The sequence below is a fragment of the Protopterus annectens genome, chromosome 14.part0, assembly GCF_019279795.1.
Source record: "Protopterus annectens isolate FY-2018-M chromosome 14.part0, PAN1.0, whole genome shotgun sequence".
NCBI classification, from domain to species: Eukaryota; Metazoa; Chordata; order Ceratodontiformes; family Protopteridae; genus Protopterus; species Protopterus annectens.
The window spans coordinates 49207352-49231334 of NC_056748.1; the positions used below are offsets into that span (position 1 = coordinate 49207352).

General features: G+C 38.7%; 1 protein-coding gene across 1 annotated transcript in view; it reads right to left on the reverse strand.

The window, feature by feature from the left end:
* RUFY2 (RUN and FYVE domain containing 2) overlaps positions 1–19755 on the reverse strand; it is a 2497315-nt gene extending 2477560 nt beyond the window's left edge. The window contains exon 1 of the mRNA XM_044055761.1: positions 19582–19755. The gene's annotated coding sequence lies outside the window, so the exon portion shown is untranslated. The remainder of the gene's footprint in view (positions 1–19581) is intronic.
* Positions 19756–23983: the final 4228 nt, after the last annotated feature.

Sequence of the window (23983 nt, forward strand, 5' to 3'; positions counted from 1 at the left end):
GAGAAATGTAACTGTTGTTTTTCTGAGAACTATCTGAAATTTGCATGTTAATATAAATGCACTGTGATGGAGCTTTTCTCCCTGTGCCTCTGCTGAAAATGGGCTCTGCCCAGTTGGATTTTCCCAGTTAACAAAGACAAATAAATTATTAGCTTATGAGGTATAGAAATGGAAAGCATGTTTGGGCCTTCTTATCTGTCATCAGAATCCAGGATTTATGATTTTGGCAAAATAATGTACCTAATCCTGACAGAATCTTTCCAGGATACTAAAAGGGAATGGCAGAATCACTTGGAGTAAAATTCATAGAAGTGATTACTGTCTCTGGAAAGGGTGCATAAATGCTTCTAATAAGCAGTCTGTGCTCCCAAAATCTACTTCATTTACTGAAGAGCTTACCTGCTGAAATGGAGACATATGCCAAGACCTGAGTCTTATCTCCCGTTCTCTAGGGCCATCATTCATAGTGTGTCTCCTGCGAACCAGAGGCCCCTCTCCCAGTACTCATGGTTTTCCTTCTCCCACCTGCATTCCACTCACTGTCTTGTTTTCTGTTCCAGATGGCATAGCGACCCTCAAATTCAAGTCTGTTGTGTATCCTCACATAGGAGGCCGTAACACCGAGCTTAGACTCAGCTCACCATGTTTTAACAGGACTTTCCTTAGCTTAATAAGTGCATCAAAACCAAAACTGGACACAACCACCATGATGTTATAAAACATGTTCAGGGCAAATATCGGACAATAATGATGTTCCCCAAACTTTAGATAAAGAAAAGGCATATGTCTATGAACTTGATATAACAACAGAAACAGTCTCAACTGCTGTTTGCAATAAGGAAAGTAAAGGCTCACACAGTATTGACATGATTACGTCATCAAAAGAGCAACGTGATGATGTTGCATCCTCTGCTCTTCCCTGTAACCAAGAGGCCCTAATGGAGTCGAGAGACAGTGAAGGACCAGGGGCAAGACCGAAGGTATCATTTAGGAAGCCGGAAGATTTTTTTCCATTACCGCTGAAGTTCCGCGACAGAGAAAGGGACAGATCATACAGTTGTGGTCGCCATAAACGCAAGTTTTCAGGGGACAACTTCAGCGTGAGACGAAAGTTACGAAGTTGAACCAGCTGGTCTATAATTTTTCACGACTTGAACTTACTACTGCTGACTATTCCCTCTTAAATAAGGGACTGTCTTTTATTCCTTCTCAGGCAAGTAAACTCAGCGAACTTTTAGTCGATCTCAGACTTTTTGGTCGCTCAGTGGCATTAAAGTTAATGCACACTAACAATAAAAATAATAATGATTGTTTGATAGATCGTTTTAAACGTAAAAGTTCTTTTTGTCCACAAATACCAACTAATGTTGAATGTTATATTAATCTATGTGAGAATGATTTCTATGCATATTTTTCTAAACAAGGACCTAGATGCATGTACTTTAATTTAAGCCAAGAAGAGAGAAGCTCTTTGAGTAACCTAACTTCTAATAATGACATAGTAATAAAACCTGCTGATAAGGGGGGAGGGATAGTGGTAATGGATGATGTAGATTATGACCGTGCAATGTTGACTTTGCTATGTGATATTAATACTTATGTAGAGATAGGTTTTGGATCACTCATGAAAATCATTAACAAAGTATATGATGATATTTATGATTTATTGATGTGCAGGCAAGTCACCAAGAAGCTATATGATTTTTTTCTGGTTGAATTTCCCACAATACCATGTATTAAGGGCCTTCCCAAAATACATAAAAATGTTTTTCCCCTCCCCATGAGACCTATTGTAGCAGGTGAGGGCTGGTTGACTGAAAGGATATCACAATACCTAGAGAGCGTACTAGGACCTATTGTTCATAATATTCTGAGCATCTTAAAAGATAGCTACCAGCTAATCTATGATATATCAACCATCAAGGATAAATTAAAAGATACTTCTTACTTAATGGTAACTTTAGATGTAAGGAATTTATTTACAGCAATCCCCAATGACTACGGCACAGAAGCCGTTAGGAGTATGCTATCAATAACAGAAGGGGTAACGAATGAACAAGGGATATTGGTATGTACTTTATTGGATACCATCCTCAACAATAATGTGTTTATATATCATGATAAACTTTATGCACAAAAGTGGGGGGTAGCAATGGGCACCCCCTGTGCCAACTCTTATGCGAACTTAGTGGTACATTATTGGGAGAGGGAGTTTTTATTTAGTAGCACATACTACCAACAAGTGCTACTATATAAAAGATTTGTTGATGACATACTACTATTTTGGAAAGGAACTGAGATGGATCTCTTAGAGTTTATCAGTTTCTTGGAGTTGACTACTGATTTTTTGAGATTTACCTCAGAAATCTCTGCAAGAGAAGTATGTTTCTTGGATGTTAAAATAACCAGGATGATGGATGGTGGTCTCTCCACGAGTCTATACAGAAAACCTTGTTGGAGGAATACACTTTTATGTTATAGTAGCATGCACCCTAGACATGTATTTCCCAATGTGGTAAAAGGACAGTTTGTCAGAATATATAGGTTATGTAAAGAGAATCCTGACTTACAGAGACAGCTTGATGATCTACACACCCTGTTTTTAGACAGGGGGTATAATGATTCTATGATAAATAAAGTTAGATGCTCCATTATGGATAATATAAATGAGAATACCAAAATCACCATGAATCATGTAAATAATAGATCAAGAGGGAGTTATGATATTATAACCCCGTTTATTACAAGATATACTAATGACAATAGGAAAGTGGTGGACATAATAAGCAAACATTGGAGTGTACTCACCATAGATGCTAAAACGTTGAATATAGTGGGACATAAACCAAGATTCAACTATAGAAATAGTAAGAATTTAAAGAGGCTATTATGTAAGGAACACACAAAAGATAGACTCAATAGATTAAGTATAAATAAAATGGGTACTTTTTGCTGTATGAGATGTAACATGTGTAGATATATAACATTCGAACAACATTTTGTTCACCCTACCATGATGTTTGAGTTTAAACCTAAGTTTTATGCTACATGCGATAGTAAGAATTTAATTTATCTAGCTACATGCACAAAATGTACAGGGTTTTATGTGGGCATGACAGCGAGGAGGTTAAAAGACAGAATATATAATCATATATACGATATCAGGAAAATGAACAACCAGAACGCGTTGGCCAGACATGTTAATTCAAATGTAGGTCATACTTTTAGGTTCAGGGTGTTACAGATGATATTGCAGAATAAACGAGGGGGTAGTAACCTGAACCACTTAGAATCAGTTGAGCTTGAATGGATCTTTAGAATGAGAGCACATGTAGAACCAGGGCTCAATCAGTCTATTAGCATTAAACCAATACTGGATGCACGTATTTAGATGTATTTTTGGATTCAACCATATATATTTATATATCTCTATATTGTATTTTTATATTATATATTATATATATTATTAATATTTCTTCCATTAATGTTTTAAGAGGTAATGAATTATAAGTGCTGGACATGCCTAAGGACCCAAATGTATACCCTGGGTTTAGATGTTCGTTCAGTACACGCATTTTAGTAAATAGTGTTTTGATATATTTTATATTTTATATTTTTTATATCGGATTGTGTAATATGATGTTGCAAATTGTTTTGTTTAAACTATTAATTTTTAGTTAGTTAATCATCACTTTATATTACTTATTTTATTGTATTTTTTGTATTCAGGATACACATACACACATTTCATTATATATGATTTACTTTATATCTAGCTTTCAGCTAGGAGCTGGTTGCCTTAAAATATTGTTTGCTCAATCAATCAATTATTGAATTCAATTATTGAATCCATTATTCATTTATTTGGTTGTGCAGTTAGTACTTAAGAACGGTTTGAAAATGTGTTTGTGAAATCTGAAGAAGCATGCCTGTGTAGCATGTGAAAGCGCTTATTTTATCTCACTTTGTTTTACTTCGACATTAAATACTGGTTTTATAACATCATGGTGGTTGTGTCCAGTTTTGGTTTTGATACTTTTCTCATTGGGAATTACAACCTTCAGACGGTAGCAGCACTTATTTTTCTTTATCTTAATAAGTGCATGCAAATTTCTGAGTCATTTTCATAAGATGACCTTACAGTTTGGATATCATTGTTCTACATTTGTGAAAAGAAGATGGCACCATGAGAGCCCTTTAATTACCAACCATACTGACTTTCACCTTCATGTTCAGTGTATCTGTGCTTAATAATACAAGTCTGCTGAGCAGCAGTGTATTACCCCTGGGCAGGCCTGGTGTCATAAGCATGGAACTAAACCCTGAGATTCAGAGGTTAGTTGGGAAGGCCAAAGGATCATCTTGAAGACAATTCCTCTCATCCTGGGGATGACGTCCTCAGGGCACAGCTAATCCTGACTGCAAATTCTGGCAACATTGGAATGTTGCACATGAATGGGAGGTCTGCAGAACTTCTCCAGTGAATATGCTTGCAACATTTTTCTTTCAGTATTATGCACCAGGACATGCCAAACTGTGCTAGGAAGAGCTATGTGCAGCAAAAAAAAAAGTAAAAAAGAAGAACAGTCCATGGCCTCGTAGTATCACAGAGGTGATTTAAACAGCACTCTGATGGTCCTCTCCTGGGTCAAAGAATACACTCCATTTAAAAGTCAGTAAATATTTTAAGGCATATATCACACCCTAAGTTCTGCATGAATGAATACAAGGAGTACTTCTGTGAGGAAAAAATAGCTAGAAAGGAACAAAACAACAGAAAACATCATCCTTAATATTTCACAGGACTAACAAGATGATCTGGTGGGAAGGAAGACCCAACTCCATATGGCACAGGAATAATCCGAGACAATCATGAAGAGCAAAATCGACTTAATTCTCTGTGAAATACTAAAGGCATCCACTACATTAATAAATTATACTGCTAATATGGATAAAAGAATGCAGGAAACTGAGTAAGAAGTCTGTAGACCAGCTGATGAACTGCACAAGATACAAACCCAGGGAAAAGACGTGAAAGAAGGCTTGAGTATTGTAAGCCATTTGAAACAAGTAAGTATGGACACTTGATTTACCCCAATATAAACTATACAGAAGCATTTTTGTGCTTATTACTGCAAACGTGTATTCCGCATCAAAACTGTTACAGGATATTAACTTCTGTTAACATATATTCTTTGTTATAAAGTCATAAACTAGATTATGGCAGCCTTTCTGGGTTTTTAGAATGTTAAGTCACACTGGGTTTTTATGAGATATTAGGTGAATATTGTATAATACCTATTAAAATCTTTTCTTTTTTCTGATCTAACTAAATTTTAAACTATATTTATAGGTGCTTGTAAGTAAAAAAACAATTAAGTGCATCAGTGATGGTCTCATAATGTGAACAGGAAATACTAGCATAGTTGATATAAAAGACTAGCCCAGTTAAAATGTGACAGCAATGCATATCATGACATGTCACCATCCCCCATTCTAGAATTATAGCTAAACTCAATAAACTAGGCATAAATCCCTATGTCACAAGATGAGTTGCCAACTGGCTCACTGACAGAACCCACACTGTAAAAGCTGCAGACTCCAAATCTGACCTCAAACCAGTGACAAGTGGAGTACCACAGGGTTCTGTCCTGGGGCCGCTCCTGTTTGGTATCTACTTCTCTGAAGTACAGGCTAACACAGAAGGCCTCTGGCTAATGAAGTTCGCAAATGACTGCAAACTAGGAGCCATAGTCAAGTCCCCAAATGATGTGAACATCCTACAGAAGGGCATCTCTGAGACAGATGCCTGGTGTCAGAGCCATGGCCTCAAGCTCAATGCCAAAAAGTGCAGTGTCATCCCCTTTGGTAAAAACTCTGTAACCATGAACTACCACATAGGCAGCAATCTACTTAACACCGAATGCGTGATAAGAGACCTTGGGACCCAGGTGGACAGTAGTCTCTCCTTTGATAGTCACATCGCCACAGTAGTCAGGAAGTCTTTCTACGTGGCACACCTCATCATAAAAGGGTTCTCATCCAGGAAAAAAGAGGTCATCGTTCCCCTCTACTCAACAGTCATTAGACCCATTATATAGTACAACGCCCCTTTTGGAATGTACCTCACAAGACATCTGCAGCATCTGGAAAGGCCACAGAAGTACCTCACAAAGAGGATTACTGGACTCAAACAAATGCCCTACACTGACCGTCTCAAAAAACTCCAGCTTTACTCCGTAGCATATCGCCTACTCCGAGGTGATCTCTGCCTAACATATAAAGCTATGTCAAACCCAGAGCTGCTGGACATGCTACACCTAAAGAAATCCCAATATCTCCGAGCTAAACCTTGTCACCACAATAAACAGGACATGCTGGAGGGATAGATTCCTATCCCAGAGACTTCCCATACTCTGGAACAGGCTACCCATCTATGTCAAGCAAAGTTTTTCATTAGCACTCTTCAAGAAAAATCTTGATGAGTGGATGGGAAATAGGAAATACACCCCGGGGATCACTTCTGTGTCTCTGCTCGACAGTGGCACAGGAAAATAACTCTCTTGGGTGGTGTAAGCCAGGGAACCTTGTTGGCTAGGCTTACGTAGGCCCTTGGGCCGATAGCCTAGTACCTACCTATGAACCTATGTGTGGCCTATGAGACTTGTGGCTTTAAGTGCCTTAATGTTAAGGTGGATGGAACTTGACTTGAGGGAACTCAACATGATTAAACGGCTGGTTAGTGGAATTATGAGTAGTGACAAGTGGCACAGTTATAGAAATTCACTGGGGGGTACTAGTAATAATAGTAATAATAGTAATAATAATAATGATAATAATAATAATAACAATAATAATAATAACAACAATAATAATAATAACAACAATAATAATAACAATAATAATTATAATAACAATAGTAATAATAATAACAATAATAATAACAACAATAATAATAATAATAATTATTATAATAACAATAGTAATAATAATAACAATAATAATAATAACAATAATAATAACAATAATGATAGCCATTTGTTAAGGAGATAGGCCCACTGGACATACAGTCCTTTGTCGGGGTGATTCAGTAGCTGATTAAATGGCTTTCTCAAGTTACACATTACAGAAATGAGGACTCTGGGAGTGAAACCTTTTTACCACAACAACTACAGCTCACAGCCTTAACTCTCTGAACCAGCTAGCATACATAATGACACAGAAAGGTCAAATGCCCTGAATTTTGGGTTTCTTAATTTCTGAAAGAGTTTATTCTAAGCTTTACCCAGCATGGCTAGTTACTCGCCTAACATGGGACTCAAACCCATGACCCTGAGATTAAAAGTCTCATGATCTACTAAGTAAACTAGTTGGGCTACTTGGTACTTGAATGTCCTGTTATGACAGGCTGGTCATTTTCATGGTGGTAGATAGCAGTAAATATAAAGATAAGCTGCACAGAAACATATGCTCTTAAACATTCACTCAAAGGTGAGGGAGAGCTCATACATGTCCTAATGGCAAACATAGGAGGAAATATTGAATTCCCCCTCCCAGAACTGTCAGAGTCAAATCACAGTTTTCCCTTTGGCTCTCAAACTCTACTCAGTCTCTTATCCATAACAGAGATTGCACCTGGAAACTCTGGACTAAGACCAAATCACACACAAACTACCAACAATATAGTGAACTCTGTAATTTAACCAAAAAACACACAAACTCTGACAAGAAGAACTACTACCTCTCACCCCAAGATACTGAACCCAGGAACCCTAAAACCTTTTGGAATGCTGTCAACAAAATTCTCCACTCAGGAAATCCTTCAACTCCCAACCCCTGCCCCAATAACACACCCCTTAAAACTGCTTCAATTTTCAATTCATACTTCATAGATACCATCAGCAAACTTATGCAAACTGTCCACCCAACCAGCCCCACACCCTCTACCACCCCCGACTGCAAAACAGTTCTTTCTCACTAAAACCCACCTCACTAAACTTCTTATCAGACTTAATCCAGGTTCCCCTTCAGCTGACATCCTTCCGCCTCTCTTCCTAAAAGCTGCTGTTGACACCATAGTATAGCTTGTTTCCATCCTCATAAACCACACAATTAGTAAATCCACTGTTCCTGTCCTCTGGAAAAAGTTCCACACTATACCAGTCCACAAAGGTGGAAATTCTGTTGAGCTCTCTAATTATTGACTTATTGCCATACTCTCTCCTCTCCAAAATTCGTGGGCACTGTGTTTATAAACAAATCTCAGCTTATCTTACTTGTGAAAACTTAATCACCCCTACTCAACATGGCTTCCACCTCCACCACAGCACCACAACTGCACTTATTTCCTTTTCTAACTCCGTCTCCATAGCTAGAGACAATGATAAACGAGTGTCCTGCATCTTTTTAGATCTCTCCAAAGCCTTTGACACTGTCTCTCACCCCATCCTCCTCTCTAAATTCTCTCAACTCAACCTCTCCTCAGCAGCTATCCCCTGGTTCAGTAGGTACCTCACAGACAGACTGCAATCTGTAAAATGGCTCTCTGCTCTTTCTCCTTTTCACCTCATCAAAATGGGTGTCCCTCAAGGCTTTACTTTAGGCCCCCTCCTTTTTAACATTTTTACTAACCAACCTCACACATCCTGTCCTCTGTCTTCCCTCAAGCAGTACGCAGATAACTCCACCATCATTTCTATCGCTGATAGCCCCAATGACCTGCTAACCCTGGCACAAACATCTTTCAACCTCACTGAAACATGGCTCACTAACAACCAACTCCTACTAAACCCTAAAAAGACAAAACATCTTCTCTTCCTCCCAAAATCCCTTTCCCATCTTAAATCCTCATTCACCATCTCTTCCCTCAACAACACTTTGATCATGGCTGAATCACACACTAAACTGCTTGGAGTAATAGTGGACGATCAACTAAAATTTGATCTTCATGTACTTAACTGCATCGGGAAAACCCACCAAAATCTAGGTTTGCTCTATAGAAACAAAAGGTTCTTCATACTCAACTCCAGGATCTCACTATTCCAGGCTTACCTTCTCCCCAACTTCCTTTACAGCTCTCAACAAACCTACAGTCTTCACTGCTTTACAAACTTGAAACCACCTACAACAAAGTTGCTAGATTTACAGCCAGTCTGCACTCAAGATCACACCACTGTCACGCTCTCCAGACACTCAGCTGGCTAAAGTTTCCTAACCAACCCTTATTTATCCAACTTCTCATTATCCATACTATTTTTTGAATAATCCCTTCTCTTGCCCTAGCATTTCCTCACTTGTCTCTCTCTCTATAAGCTGCCTCAATTCCTCAGAAGCTCTGACCAGTATTCATATTTGCATTAATAATTCCAAAACCATGCTAAATACAACATATCAGACTATTTCATCTTAAAGCATACATGAAGGCAAATACAATTGTATTGATATTTGACCTTTGTCTAACGCAGCTAAAGAGATATTGGATATTATTTGTATGCTGTTTATTTGTATTCTAATAATTTTCATATTTCTCTAAATGCTTCATCATTCAGGTAGCACAGACAGAACTACATAGCCTCATATGAAAGCCAACAGTTGTATGAAGAAAATCCTGATGGCACAGCCCCACACAACAGGAGGATTCAGTGAACAGCAGACACTACTTATGTGAGGGGCTGTGTTCCCCACACCCCCTGCTAATTATACATACCAACTTCGAGGTGGCACTAAATTGGGGAAAGAGCAGGTTTTCTTATAGTTAAGTTATCGGTAAGTAAGTAACATGTTTTGATTCCATTATGTTGGTCAGCTATGGCCATTCGATGATTTTATTGTCGGAGATATGCCTGTTCAGTGTAAGTAACGTTTGATGTTTAATGTTTGTGGAATAGCTGTTCGATGCAATTTGCATTCGATGGCTGAACATACAAGCAATATTGAAATATGTAAACAAAATATAGAGGAGATGTGCTTAATTTGGCTTAAATTATTTAATGGTACACTACAGAATGGGCCAATCCCCACCTCCTGGAAACAGGAAGTAGTAGTAATACATCCTAAAGAAGGGAGAGATCAGACACTACCAAGATCCTATAGACCCATCTCAATTTTATAGCATGGCAATAACTTCTGACTAGGAGACTGGTTACGATACGTAGGAGAATCATTTAATGTCTGACTAGGAGACTGGTTACGATACGTAGAAGAATCATTTAACGTCTGACTATGAGACTGGTTACGATACGTAGGAGAATCATTTAACTTCTGACTAGGAGACTGGTTACAATATGTAGGAGAATCATTTAACATCTGACTAGGAGACTGGTTACGATACGTAGGAGAATCATTTAACGTCTGACTAGGAGACTGGTTACGATACGTAGAAGAATCATTTAACGTCTGACTATGAGACTGGTTACAATACGTAGGAGAATCATTTAACTTCTGACTAGGAGACTGGTTACAATATGTAGGAGAATCATTTAACGTCTGACTAGGAGACTGGTTATGATACGTAGGAGAATCATTTAACTTCTGACTAGGAGACTGGTTACTATATGTAGGAGAATCATTTAACATCTGACTAGGAGACTGGTTACGATACGTAGGAGAATCATTTAACATCTGACTAGGAGACTGGTTACGATACGTAGGAGAATCATTTAACATCTGACTAGGAGACTGGTTACTATACATAGGAGAATCATTTAATGTCTGACTAGGAGACTGGTTACTATACGTAGGAGAATCATTTAACGTCTGACTAGGAGACTGGTTAAGATACATAGGAGAATCATTTAACTTCTGACTAGGAGACTGGTTACGATACGTAGGAGAATCATTTAACGTCTGACTAGGAGACTGGTTACGATACGTAGGAGAATCATTTAACTTCTGACTAGGAGACTGGTTACGATACGTAGGAGAATCATTTAATGTCTGACTAGGAGACTGGTTATGATATGTAGGAGAATCATTTAACGTCTGACTAGGAGACTGGTTATGATACGTAGGAGAATTATTTAACGTCTGACTAGGAGACTGGTTATGATACATAGGAGAATCATTTAACATCTGACTAGGAGACTGGTTACGATACATAGGAGAATCATTGGTCAGGATCAATGTGGGCTCATAGATGGTGATAAACATGCAATGACACCCATAGAACCTGGATAATGTAAAAAGATGCTGAGAGAAAAGGGAATCCATTGTTGCTAATGTATCTGGACACAGAGAAAGCATTTGAGTCATCTGGAGGTTCCTAGAAAATATATTAAGAAATCATGGCTTCCTAGAGCAATGAACAAGCATATTTTTTAAAATATAGATGAGGATCCACTGCCATGGCAAAACTTAATGGTATGCCATCACATCCAATTGAGCTAAGCAGAGAAACCTGATGGGGTCGTCCTCTTTCAATAGTACTATTCGCACTTTATCTCGTACACTTAGCAAAAGATATTCAGCCATCCCAGACATCAGGTTATTAGACTAAAGACATGGGAAGAAGTCAGGAGAATTATATTTTATATGGGGAAATGAGCAATTAAACTAGATGGGTGACACAAAAATTAAAGGAAATTATATGAAATATTGATCTTTTTCAAGGGAAACCCTATGCAGCAGAAATGGTAATGGAGTTGAAGACAACTGGTGCAATTAAACATAGAATAATTTCTAGAAGTTATAGGCATTAATAGATTTAAAAAGCTGTTATAAAAATAAATATGCCACAGTTAGGAAAGTAGACTTGGAAAGCCTTTAATGGTAGTGGACTGGAAGAAAATATGCCTTGTTTCCAGGTAGACTACTAAGTCTGAATATTTTTGAATTTTTGCCTGGAAGTGTCTCCACTGCTATTTTTGCACACACGAGAATCTTAGTAAAATGTATGTGTATGTCAGCAGTGTGTGTTTGAGATGCGATACTGGCTTGACATTTGGAAACGTCTTTCAGGACTGTGAGACCCTATCCTATTATAAAACAAACAGTTTGGAAAGGTAACGAAAACAGAAAGTAATGGGAAGGTGTTATTATCAGACAACTATTATTGCTTGGTTGGAGGAAGATCGGGCCATATTAAATCCCTAATCTTCATACTCACCATTTTGGCTAAAATGTTAATTACTAGGAAGCTGAAAATAAGGAAAACCCAAATATGTAGGAAGTAAAGGATATAATGGCAGGGATAAGAAATCTTGAACTGAAAGGGAGGAATAAAAAATTAGATCAACATGTATTTTAAAAATGGAGCGTTTGGGACATAGTGAGCTTTTCAAGAACTGGAATTTCATAGGTATCAGTTTAACCAATAATAATATTGCAGTAGGTATGGTAAGCACTTCAAGGATGTCACCTCTATCAGACATAGTAATTAAAGTTATATATACAATAAAATAAAGAAAGATCTGAAAGCTGTCTGGAAATATTCAGCGGGGGTATGTATAAATTTGGATACATGGGGTAATTTTTCTATAGAGGGTTATAAGTAGTTTGAAGTAGTTACTTATGGTACAATATGGGAAAGTGGTATATGAATATGGTTAGTTATAGTACACTATGGTTAGATGGTATATGAATGTGGTTAGTTATGGTACAATAAAGAAAGGTGGTATATGAACATGGTTATTTATGGTACAATATGGGAAGGTGGTATATGAACATGGTTAGTTATGGTACAATATGAGAAGGTGGTATATGAACATGGTTAGTTATGGTACAATATGGGAAGGTGGTATATGAACATGGTTAGTTATGATACAATATGAGAAGGTGGTATATGAACATGGTTATTTATGGTACCATATGGGAAGGTGGTATATAAACATGGTTAGTTATGTTACAATATGGGAAGGTGGTATATGAACATGGTTAGTTATGGTACAATATGGCAAGGTGGTATATGAACATGGTTAGTTGTGGTACAGTATGGGAAGGTGGTATATGAACATGGTTAGTTATGGTACAATATGCAAAGGTGGTATATGAACATGGTTAGTTATGGTACAATATGGGAAGGTGGTATATGAACATGGTTAGTTATGGTACAATATGGCAAGGTGATATATGAACATGGTTAATTATGGTACAACACGGGAAAGTGGTATATGAACATGGTTAGTTATGGTACAATATGGGAAGGTAGTATATGAACATGGTTAGTTATGGTACAATATGGAAAGGTGGTATATGAACATGGTTAGTTATGGTACAATATGGCAAGGTGGTATATGAACATGGTTAGTTGTGGTACAGTATGGGAAGGTGGTATATGAACATGGTTAGTTATGGTACAATATGCAAAGGTGGTATATGAACATGGTTAGTTATGGTACAATATGGGAAGGTGGTATATGAACATGGTTAGTTATGTTACAATATGGGAAGCTGGTATATGAACATGGTTGGTTGTGGTACAGTATGGGGAGGTGGAATATCAACATGGTTAGTTATGGTACAATATACAAAGGTGGTATATGAACATTGTTAGTTATGGCACAATATGGGAAGGTAGTATATAAACATGATTAGTTAAGGTACAATATCAGAATGTGATATAGGTGCATGGTTAGTTATGGTACAATATGGGAAGGTGGTATATGAACATGGTTAGTTAAGGTACAATATGACAAGGTAGTATATGAACATGGTTAGTTATGGTACAATATGGGAAGGTGGTATATGAACATGGTTAGTTATGTTACAATATGGGAAGATGGTATATGAACATGGTTAGTTATAGTACAATATGTGAAGGTGATATATGAACATCGTTAGTTGTGGTACAGTATGGGAAGGTGGTATATGAACATGGTTCATTGTGGTACAATATACAAAGGTGGTATATGAACATGGTTAGTTATGGTACAATATGGCAAGGTGATATATGAACATGGTTAATTATGGTACAACACGGGAAAGTGGTATATGAACATGGTTAGTTATGGTACAATATGGGAAGGGGGTATATGAACATGGTTAATTATGGTACAATATGGGAAGTTGGTATAGGAACATGGTTAGTTATGGTACAATATGGCAAGGTGGTATATGAACATGGTTAGTTATGGTACAATATGGGAAGGTGGTATATGAACATGGTTAGTTGTGCTACAATATGGGAAGGTGGTATATATATATATATATATATATATATATACACACACACATATATATATATATATATATATATATATATATACACACATATATATATATATATATATATATATATAGTTAGTTATAGTACAATATGGGAAGGTGGTATATGAACATGCTTAGTTGTCATACAATACGGGAAGGTGGTATATGAACATGGTTAGTTATGATACAATATACAAAGGTGGTATATAAACATGGTTAGTTGTGTTACAATATGGGAAGGTGGTATATGAACATGGTTAGTTGTGGTACAGTATGGGAAGGTGGTATATGAACATGGTTCATTATGGTACAATATACAAAGGTAGTATATGAACATGGTTAGTTATAGTACAATATGGGAAGGTGATATATGAACATGGTTAATTATGGTACAATATGGGAAAGTGGTATATGAACATGGTTAGTTATGGTACAATATGGGAAGGTAGTATATGAACACGGTTAGTTATGGTACAATATGGGAAGGTGGTATACGAAAATGGTTAGTTATGTTACAATATGGGAAGGGGGTATATGAACATGGTTAATTATGGTACAATATGGGAAGTTGGTATAGGAACATGGTTAGTTATGGTACAATATGGCAAGGTGGTATATGTACTTGGTTAGTTATAGTACAATATGGGAAGGTGGTATATGAACATGGTTAGTTATGTTACAATATGGGAAGGTGGTATATGTACATGGTTAGTTATAGTATAATATGGGAAGGTGGTATATGAACATGCTTAGTTGTCATACAATACGGGAAGGTGGTATATGAACATGGTTAGTTATGATACAATATACAAAGGTGGTATATGAACATGGTTAGTTATGGTACAGTATGGGAAGGTGATATATGAACATGGTTAATTATGGTACAATATGGGAAGGTGGTATATGAACATGGTTAGTTATGGTACAATATGGGAAGGTAGTATATGAACACGGTTAGTTATGGTACAATATAGGAAGGTGGTATATGAACATGATTAGTTATGTTACAATATAGGAAGGTGGTATATGAACATGGTTAGTTACGGTACAATATGGAAAGGTGGTATATGAACATGGTTAGTTATGGTTCCATATGGGAAGGTGGTATATGAACATGGTTAATTATGGTACAATATGGGAAGGTGATATATGAACATTTTTAGTTATGGTACAAGATACGAAGGTGGTATATGAACATGGTTAGTTATGGTAAAATATGGGAAGGTGGTATATGAACATAGATCATAGGAAGTTACTAGGCTATTGATCCTGAGGCCCTTACAAGCCTAGCCAAGAATTTAGCCCATATTCCAACAAGTCATCACCTTATGCCACTGTCCAGCAGGGACATAGCTGGAATCTCAGGGGTGTATTTTCTGTTTCCGATCCAGTTATCCCGGTTATGCTTAAAAAGGTTTAATAAGGTACTCTGCTTTACATGGAGAAGGGGTCTGTTCCACAAAAGGGGAAGTCTCTGGAACACAAATCTATCCCGCCAAGAAGTCCAATTGATGTCATAGACCAGGTTGAGGTCTCGCGTGGGCATTACTCGAGTGGAGCTTTACATGCGGATATGCAGCAGTCCCATCAGGGCGGGGTCTGAGATTGCTTTGTATGCCAGACAGAGGTCACCTCTGAGGATTCTATAGGAGACTGAATAGAGGGATAGGGCTTTTAGCCTATCTGTGTAGAGTAGATGTTTGGGGCCATGGATTCTGTGGCAGCTGCTGCATGTGCTTTGTGATGAAAGGGGCATTGTATTCAATAATCAGTTTTATAAGGGAAGAATACAGGGATGTTATGACCACCATGTCCCTGGATGAGATACCCTTACTAATGCAGTGAGCCATGTAGAAACTTTTGTTACAGCGGAGGTAATATGGTGGTCAAAAGTCAGTTTGCTATCAGTCTGGGTTCCCAAGTCCCTCACGACTGATTGCATGCTTAGTGCCTTATTATCAATGTGATCATTTGTGGGGACATCATTCTCTTCAAAAGGGATGATAATTGTACCATAAATAATATGGTTAGTTATGGTACAATATGGGAAGGTGGTATATGGAAATGAGGTTCTTCATATGTAAGTGGATAAACTATAAGGACGGTAAGCTTGAACAGGAGAATGACAGGTTTCAATATTAAACTTTTGTAAATGGATAGCCACAAACTAATGTAATGCTATTGCTATGAGACTTATCAACAACTGTTAATTGATGTAGATTTTAAATATGTATGCATGTTGATTTGTAAGGTGTGGTGGTAGGCTGCCTCACCAGTATTTTGATGGGAATGGTCATCGGATTATACTCTAGTAGTTAAGTATACAGTGAACTGGCACCAGGACATATAACAAAAGTACACCAAACATGAATGAGTACAGGGTGTATGGAAAGTCTTTGTCATCTAAATAAAGGTGTTGTGAAAATGAAAAGGAAACCAGTTTAATGGACTCAGTAGAACCATCATTTACCCTTTTATTCACCCCAGATGACCTAGAAGAGAGAATAATGGCATTAAAGGTGGACCTTATTAGTGGTGGGTAACCACCCACTAAAACAATTCATCTGTAATGTACCAGAAGGCAACATTTAGATCATTTTTTTTTTGTTCATTGTTTAGTGATCATATTTTAAAATACTGAAATTAAGCCTTAATCACTGTCTTGTTTATGTCAAAGCTTTATAAATTCAGCTTAATGAGAGGCAGTAGCCACATCTCCTATGTAAATTTGCAGTGCTGGAATGTATAGGGCTAATGAAACATCACTGTTTCTCATGGTCTATAACAGCTACAGTACTGTGATGACCGAGCAGAATGAACCCTCACATGGAGTGATTCAGAGATGTTTGCTTTGTGACCGAGCAGAATGAACCCTCACATGGAGTGATTCAGAGATGTTTGCTTTGTGACCGAGCAGAATGAACCCTCTCATGGAGTGATTCAGAGATGTTTGCTTTGCTGCTCACTAAATAAACAGTGAAAAACCTGCTAAAAAATACAACTCTGCTAAAAGTGAAGCAGCTGAGAACTATTATCGGATGATGCATTATCTTTGGACTGAAGGAAAGGCTAGTAAAGAGTTTACACATCAGCAATCATTCCTTCTTGTACTGTGTCCTATAGGAGTTGAAGGGTGTCTATAAAACAAAAAGCAGACTATAAGCAATCAGGAAAATGTCTCGACCTTTTGACCTTCAAAATTATAGCAGAGTACTCCGAAAATGATACCAGGGTTTCAAAAAAAAACACAGCACCTACATTTTACCTATGCAGAACTGCTTCTCTGTGCTGGCAGTGTGCTAAAAATTGGTTCCTCATACAAACTCTGTGCAAAGTTCATTTACTTTCAGATATGCACCGACGCAGAAATGTTTATAGCAGTGATGCTTTGCTGGTTTATTTGCATGTTTTGTATAGCTTTAACAATAAAGGTGTTGGTATAAATTTATAGGAGTGTAGTGTGTATGTCACTTATTTGGCACTATGGTGTAAAAGCCCCCCCAAATTACACAAATAACACAAATAAGAATCAGTTTACTAGCCAAACTATTAAAAATGAGCACTTCCTCAAATGAGACCAGTTTAAACTGCTAATATTACATCAAATAGTACTTTAGATAGCTACACGTGCTCTTTAAAAGAACATCACCAGTTATTTGACTCTTGCATTGTGAAAGTGCCCATATCTGGTGATGCAAATGGTTTAATTGTGATCTGTGACTGCCAGTGAATAACGGGGGCAATGGGCAGACTCCACCAGTAACTGCTTCACAGCCACAATGCTACTGAACCAATAAGTGAGTGGAAATCGAAGCAATCACTGTCCATAGAAGACTAGAACAGAGGCTACTGCAGTGAAGCAGCTAAGAACCTTGTTGGCTAGGCTTACATAGGCCCTTGGGCTGATAGCCTAGTACCTACCTATGAACCTATGAACCTATAAGAGTTCTGCAGCCAGGCGGGTTGATTTCTGCAGTGCAAAGCCAAATGGCATTCTAGGCTGCCCTCTAGTTCACCTGTCCTAATGGCCAGCTGTCAAGAAATATAACAATCAGTAACTGGTTTTGTGGTTGACTATAGGGAGCTCTCACTGAACGAATACATATCACAATACCGACAGTTTGAATAATGCAGACACTCAAAATACTGATACCGGTACTTTTTCGTTATTGGGGCAACAGCTGTAACGCGCAATGATCGCACAGCTGTTAGCCCTGAGAAAGGTATTAACTGCCATTGGATGATTTGTGTGCACCTGAAACATTTCAGTCGTGCTAAAAATTAAGACCCTTCATGCAAGATGGAGAGAATTAGTGATCTTCCCCTGTTAGGGAGTGTCGTGCTAAAATGTCAGCTATCGTCAGATGAATGCATTTTGACTTTGTGCGTGCACTGCAGAATGGTCCTTTCAGGAACATGTTCACACCCGTCAGCACTACCTGTGCATTCTAACAGATATGGAGGAGAAAGGGTTAGTATCATCCTCCAACAACATGTAGGCTGTGGAAAAATTCTACTGGTATAAGAAAGAACAGATTAAGCAAGAGTGTAAACTGGAGAGAGAGACAAAACGAGCGAACTGTGGAAATAGTTTGGTAGGAGGAGATTTGTCGTAAACTTTATCCGTCATCATGTGATGAAGATTTTTTCGGCAGGATATCATGCCTGTAATTCATCTTACTGTCAGGGTCCAGAATATATACTCTATGCAATAGTTCTCCCCCAACTTCTCTATTTTTCCAATAAAAAGCTACATTATGTGCACGGTAAATGTTGTGCTTGTGTACTCCACTGACATGCCATGTTACTTCTCTTTCTCACGGCTAACAGCTGTGCGATGATTGCATGCTATTAGAACTGTTGCCCCGATAACGGAAAAGTACCCTAATACCAAAGTACTAACAGTTCATAACAGCAACAGATCAAGATACCAACAATTCATAATATTGACACGTCAAAAAAAAAAACTCACAATACTAACAAAAGATACCCAAACCCAAGAGTAAATAAATCACAAAATCAGCTAAACTAAAACAAAATCAGCAAAAAAAAAAACCCTCAAAATATCATAGGATGACTGTCTGAATAGTGGAAGTGTTATGGAAAGAGTTTTTCCATCCCCCAACACCATCTTAGTAATGGGTGCTGACCCTCAGGCTAACCCTAACCCTGCACCTTACCTTTGAAAAACACTTTCCGTAACACTATCACTACTCAGGACAGGCTTAGATATATAAAACGAGCACCAACAAACACACAAGACAAAAGCTATCACCTTACCTAACTGTTACTCTTTTCCTAACCCACCAACACTCATATAAACTCACTTGTCTATGTCTGCATTCTAAACTGTATGCATTTTGAACTGCCTGAATTCTGAAACGTCAATATTTTGAATGGTTTATTATAAAATAGTTGATGTTCAAAATAAATTCCTACCTGAAATATCGATGCACGTTTGAAACAGAATGTTGAAAAGGTCAGAATGTTGCAAACACATTTCCTTAAGTGAATTCGACCTTTCTCTACATGCATAGACTGCAGTCAGACACTACACATCACGCGACTTAACTATTATGCAGGGGGGAAGCCCCCCTGCACCCCACACCCCCTGCATATTATATATTCCAACTCCGAGATTGCACTACAGTGGAGAAAATGGGAAATGTCCTGTTCTGTGCTGTACTGCAATCTTTTGTCATAAGATCGACCACGTGAGTGCAAATGCACAGGGCATTCACTGAACCAGGATTCGTGCAAATGGAGGTTCGACAACACAGATTCAGCCAACCAAATTTCGACATCCCGTGGTCATCGAACCTTCACTCACAATTTTGATGGTAAACCATTTTGAACTGCAACTTAATGAATATAAAAAAACTAAAGTGTATTGTTAGTAAGCTAGGCAGACTTAATCTAGTCCATGAAGTCTGGTGTCTTCAAAGAACTGACAATTCAAACACATGCAAGACTTTAACTCTCTTGGAAAATAGTTTATTCTAAACTATAACATTCAGAGTCCATACCAATGGGTTACTGACAGAGAATAGAGAAGGCCGAATTGAACTGATGATTAAAGAACATCCCTTCCTAGAACAAGGCTGCCTCTGATGGTCATTGTCTAATTTCCTGTCAGTCATACCTTCATTGTCATCACTTTAGTCCTTATCAAACATCTGTCTTTACCATCGTCCACTGCCCAAGCAAGGTCCTAGGAACTAAACAGATGCATATAAGCCAGTGTCAGAGTATTTATGATTATCTAAAATCCTGGAAAAGCTTTGACTGCCTAGTTAAATCTCCATCTAGACTGATATGGGCCACTGTCAGAAAAACAGCATGATTTTTAAGTAGGGCCAAAGCAAAGATACTTCCCCACCATTCCGGCAAACTGTATTTAAAATGTCATGAATACCAGTCAGCTAATAACTGTTTCCACTGAAGTAATGAAATCATATGACTTGGTATGTCAACCAAAGCTGTTAAGTGAAACAGAGCAGTATGGTCTCAAAAGCATTGCTTTAAAATTATTTAAAGATCTGTACATTCTTCGTTCAACTACACCACTGTCTTTCTCATATCTTACTGATTCAGATTAGGGTATATCAAACTGCATCCTTGGGCCATTAATTAATTTATTTATTTAACATTTGTTAACCAGGAAAGTCTGACTTAGAACAAAGCCAATTTTCAGCAGAGGCCCGAGGAGAAAGGCTCCAGATGCATGTCTTTGTAATGTGGGAGGAAACCTACATGAACACAGGGAGGACATGCAGACTCCAGACAGAAGGCACCCCAGATGAGGACCAAACTAGAGAACCTCTTGCTGTGAGGCGACAATGCCACCGCTGCACCACTGCGCCATTTAATCTTTTCAGCTTTTGAACATTACTTTTACCTTAACTATATTCCACATTAGCACTCATCTCTGTGCTGATGACATGGCCCTTAGGCTTTCAGATCTTTCAGGGAAAACAATGCTTAGTGCTGTCTTAGGAAAGGAGTCAGATAATGACGTACGGCTGCTTTGGGCAAACAGAAATAAAAATTAATTTGCCAGTGCTGTGGCATAGAGGTATAAAGCCCTGATTATGATGTAGGTGACCCGGATTTAATTAGTAGCTGACAGGAGGATGGTCGTGCCTACTGTAAGAGGGGAGGAGAGAGGGAGGGGATGTATGTATGGGGCCCACAGTGCAAGTGGATCTCCCTAGCAGAAACCACGAAAATTCATGTCCCACCTATGGGGCATTACCAAGGCTGGTGCAAGGACTAGGTGGGCTTAAGCATAAATCCTCCGGGCAGCAATCTAACACTGCACTGAAAAGCCTTAATCTTGTCAACAGTCCCAACAGGGGTCGGAGTAAATCCAGGGAACTTAGGGGAGCCTGCTAGACCTGTCGAATGAGAACCACTGATGGCAGACGATGGTCAGCTGTGGTCAGCTGTGGGATGCAGCAGCAGTAACCACAAATACATTTAAAGAAAACTCAAGTCATGTTGTTGGAAATTCAAAGATGGCTCTCCGCATCTTCACCAGATAGGCCTAACACCACCCCACCCCCATGTTACCGACATTGAAACAGATAGCAAATCAAACCCAAGAAAATCTAAAGGTGTCACTGCTCAATGCTAGGAGTCTAAACAAGAAACTTCACTTCCTACAAGCTCTCCTCACCCTAGAGAATTCTGACATTTGTGTGGTTACTAAGATATGGTTTGAATCCATGGAGAGCACCTCAACAGTGCAAGGCTATAATGCCTTCTACACATTTAGACCAGCTACTACACATGCAGGGACTAATGATGGAGGCGTCTTGATTTACATCAAAAATAAATATACCTCAAGGCTGGTCAGACTGGATGATCCTCTTAAGCTTTTCCACATTCAAACCACCATTGGCAAAATCCCATACCACTTCCTTGCAGGCTATAGGTCCCCTGTATGACCCAGGAAACCTATAACACATAACACATATTTAAACTTACTGGAAACAGTCAACATCCAGCCCAATTTCATATTCATGGGTGACTTTAATTACTCCATTATTAAATGGGAATTGGGTTCCCTATGGTAGACTGACAGCTCGGAAGATCGACAATCACATCACTGACGCCAGAAGACCGACGGAGCAGATAACCGGCAACTTGTAATCCTTACAGCGAAAACACCGACATGGGAAATGTGTGAGCGCAACTTGGTAAGTATGCGATAGTGAGGGATTTAGGGTTAGGGTGCGGGTAAGGTGAGTGTGCGATAGTGAGGGACTTAGGGTTAGGGTGTGGGTAAGGTAAGTGTGCGACAGTGAGGGATTTAGGGCTAGGGTGCGGGTAAGGTGTGTGTGCGATAGTGAGGGATTTAGTGTTAGGGTGTGTGTAAGGTAAGTGTGCGATAGTGAGGGACTTAGGGTTAGGGTGTGGGTAAGGTGAGTGTGCGATAGTGAGGGACTTAGGGTTAGGGTGTGGGTAAGGTAAGTGTGCGATAGTGAGGGATTTAGGGCTAGGGTGCGGGTAAGGTGTGTGTGTGATAGTGAGGGATTTAGTGTTAGGGTGCGTGTAAGGTAAGTGTGCAATAGTGATGGACCTTAGTGTTAGGGTTTGGGTTAAGGTTAGTGCATAGATAGTTGTCTGTAAGGTGTAGTGTAGGTTTTTAGGTTGTTGGTGTGCTTGTGTTGTGTGTGTGTTGTGTGGAACAGCGAACTTTTTGTTTTGTTAACTGTCAGGATTGTGGTTTGTCAGGCATGTGAACTTTCGTGTTTTTACGGTTTCGTTCTTGTGGTGTCTGTGTTGTGGTTGTCGGTGTTGTGTGCTGTCGGTTTAGTGTAGTAGACCCTGGGAATCATATACGACACCAAATATGCAGACACAGAAATTCTAGGGTTTTGTAAACACAAACTCCCTGGACCAGATTTTCAATAAGCCAACCAGGGTTGCAAACATACTGGATCTGGTCCTCATTAATATAGGACAGCACTGCACAACCCCTAGTGTAATGTCCTCTTTGGTGAGGTCAGACTACAAGATGGTTTCCTTTGAAGTAAAAATTAAACCCGGAACCCCAGATAACTCTTTAATGTTTAGGAACTACTACTCTAAGGCTAACTTCCTACTATTAAGTGTTAACATGGCAACATTTCAAGCCCCTAAACCCTGGGAGCACTGAAGCCTACATGGAACTGTTCACAGAAATCCTATACATGCAGATTAATGGCTACTTAAAGATAGTTGTAAGAATAAGTACAGAACTAACTGAAAAAATAAGCCACCATGGTGGAATCCCAACATCAATAGGCTGTATAACAGAAGGAAGAAAATCATAGCAACAATTAGGAGGTGCAGCACCCAGCAGGAAAAATGCATCCTCATCAAATTAAACAAACTACTCAGGGGACAAATAGTCTAACTAAGCCAAATTTGAAGTAAATTTGGCTTCCCAGGCCAAAGACAAACACAAGGCATTCTTTAGCTATGAATGCAACCTCAAAGGCAATACACAATTGTGTGCAGAGCTCATTGTTAATGGACCAACTTATACTGAGCCTGAAGATATAGCAACCGAACTGGGAGAAGAGTTCAGCTCTAACTTTACCCTTCTCCCCCACCCAGCCTCCCCTCAACAAATACCATCAAATATAACTCCCCCACTATCACCAGGGAAGAGGTTCTCAATGCTTTCTCTAAGGCCAAGAGCACTGCATCGATGGGCCCTAACAATATCACAGGCATCCTTCTAAATAGCATGAAACATGATCTATCAGTCCCCCAAAAATCAATGTAGGCTCCAAACAGGCTTTGTGCTTCACAAATGGAGAACAGCAAGCATCATCCCTCTGCCCAAAGC